Raw genomic sequence first — 3,037 nt, 5'->3', positions numbered from 1 at the left:
TCCTCCCTCCCTTCTCTCTCTCTCTCTCTCTCTCTCTCTCCCCCCTTTCATGCCCCACTGGCCCACTGCACTGAGCTTCCTGGACCCCTCCCACCCTCATCATGCAGAGGCAGCTGGAGGAGAGAGACCTCTTGCACACGCTCAGATCCACCCTTACCCATAATGCATTATTTATCCCACACCACCCAAATTAATTCCACTCTGGACCAGCCATTAAAGGCCTGGATGATTACACTCAATAATTCAGTGAAGCAGAAACAGAAGGGCTTCTGCTATTTCTCCCCCTTCGCTGTCCCTCCTAATTGGCTCTTTAGTATAGTGACTGTATCTGCATGTGCCTGTGTGTACTATTTTAGTTATACTTCTATATTTCCCTCCTTCACTCTACGTTAGCTTTTTTTCAGTCAAGGTTTTGCTCATTGCAAATCACTTCCAAAAACAAAACAAAAACAGATGTTAAAGGGTTAGATTGGCCAAATTTTTTTTAATTCTGTCATTATTTACTCACTCTGATGGGTTAAACACCCATATGCTGTTTTTTGTGTACCACAAAGAGAATTTTTGAAGAATTTTCTGATATTCCCCATATAACAAAGGCCAGAAACAACCTAAAGATATAATAAAAGTAGTCTACCTATATATGTGTGCTTTTTTTAATAAAATAAAAATGTAATTAATTAATCAAAAATAAACAAAAAAAAAGTTTCAGAAGAATTAGAATATGGCTATTTTCATGGTGATTTTATAGTTTTTTGAGGTTGACAGACATGGTCATTATGTCATTTATGAAAAGAGCTGCATATAAATATTTTTCGAAATATAATGGAACAACATGGGGTTGAATAAATAACAGGTTTTTATTTTTAGGTAAACTTTCTATTCATCCCTCATGTAGCTTTAACTGTATTATTAGTGTTTAGTAGCTACTTTGATTAAAAAAAAAAGTTTCCTAAAATAAATTCTGTCATTTTCACAGCATCCATTTTACACGTATTGCATTTCACAACAGTTGCAACAGTAACAATGCTTAGATTGCAGAACTACATAGTGAATGTATGTCAGAAGATTTGAGAATCCATTTAAAAAGTTTATGCTGAAAGGCTCACAGTAAGAGCTAAATAAACAAAGCCTCTACTTATTAATGAGGCATTCAATTAAGCATCTAGAATATACTACATACATAGTCATAGGTCATATCAATGTTATGACCTGTTAGTCGTAGGCAAGTTATAAGAGCTGTTGCAATTAAATTACTATAATAACACTTCCAGTCAAATAAGATGAATAAAAAAAGTCACTTAATTACCTAAAAATCTCCATCGTCTCTCCATCGTAGTAAACACTCCGAGTCGTACATTAGGGCTTATGATTTAGCAGTCATGTATCATTTGAAACTAACCACTTCAAATATTTGTGTAAGTAAAAGGAGAACTACAGTTATAAGTGTAAAGTTCAGCAGTGTGACAGAGCCAGAGACTCCCACTAAATATCCTAAGGACCTAAGGGGAGGAGAATGATTTGCCAAGAATGAATCAGATCTAATAAATCCACATCTTAAAAATGTGTTCACGTTATCAAAAATAAAATCCATCCATCCAAAAACTATAAAAAAACCAATAGTGGTTCTCAGGAGAAAATGTGTCCCTCTAATACAAACACTATGAGATCAGTGTTTTTATATTCACTACTCTAGATTAACTAAAGTCTAGCTAAAAATATGTACTTAATTGCATAATAAAGGGGAAATTTACAAAAGCTGAGAGGTATAAAATCACAAGAAGTTTGGTAGACTGACGGAGACATCTAAGGAAATGACGACTACTAATGCAGAAGTGAAAACAGCAGTGCAGTGTGCAAGTGCATCTTATTATGGCCTTATATGTCATTTAGTAGGATGTTTTCCTATACTTAGTACTGATTAAACAAATGCAATAAACGAAGAGCAATGATATCAAGTAGTGCAAAGTGGTATGTATAACAGTACTACTTTATGGAGTCGAGCCCAGGGCAGTGTAAAATGTGTGATTGCCCTGGAAAAGTCATGTAGTATTAAGTGTTAATACAGATAAAGGAGGACAATTCTTTTTGAATTGAACATCTAAATGTAATTCAGACTCCAAGTATAAGCCTGCAACTATCATTAAAATACAAATCATCCAGGCCGAGTCTAGCGTGGGACCAAATAAACTAGCAGTTGGACTGAATTATCATTTAATCCAATAATAGATATAGAGGGAATGAAGATGAGCACATGATGCACTGATTCACTGTGAAAGACTGAAGAGTTTTCGACTGATAAGGAAACAAATTCTTCATACAGACAAAGAAGTTGTCTAAGAAAATACAATAAACGCCCTAAATCAAACCCTGGACTTGGATGTCCCACCTTGAATATGAGATTGAATATGCTCTTGCATTACCAGGACTCTGCAACAGTAGTTATCAGAATGCTTTTACTCACTGCCATGTCACTTAGACCAATGATATAGGTCTGCTGGTATGGTATTACTGCAGCAAAATCAATGGAAAATTAGCAGCAGACTACACAGGCCTCACAGATGATTAATGATGGACACCCATCTTAAAAGCAGGGCTGGGAATGCAGTGTGTGTGTCTCCAAATGCTGTCAGAGCAGCCAGAAGAGAAGAAACAAAGCTGCCTGCTCTGATCAAGAATTACTTAAAAAAAAAAAAAAAATTATATATATATATATAAATAAATTTAGTGTTAACCCGCTGATCTGTGTATATATAGTTAAGCCCATTCAAATTGATGTTACAAAACAAATTTTCTAATCTTTATTTTGTAGAATAATAAAAATCAAATACTTTATCCCGATATAATATGTTAATAAATGACTGGGCATCCACTTTAAGTGCGATGTTTTTACAAAAACCTCACTTTGCATATTAATTTGGCCTCATTCAAATACAGATTTATTTTTTACTTCAAAATATTCAATGAGAGATCAAAATGTATACATTTACACTGAAAGACATTTATTTAAAATGTTTCCTATAAAAATACATCAATTAAA

The sequence above is a fragment of the Sinocyclocheilus anshuiensis genome, unplaced genomic scaffold, assembly GCF_001515605.1.
Source record: "Sinocyclocheilus anshuiensis isolate Anshui unplaced genomic scaffold, SAMN03320099.WGS_v1.1 scaffold72, whole genome shotgun sequence".
NCBI classification, from domain to species: Eukaryota; Metazoa; Chordata; class Actinopteri; order Cypriniformes; family Cyprinidae; genus Sinocyclocheilus; species Sinocyclocheilus anshuiensis.
The sequence above is the reverse complement of the archived record's forward strand: the minus strand, read 5'-3'. Positions refer to the sequence as shown.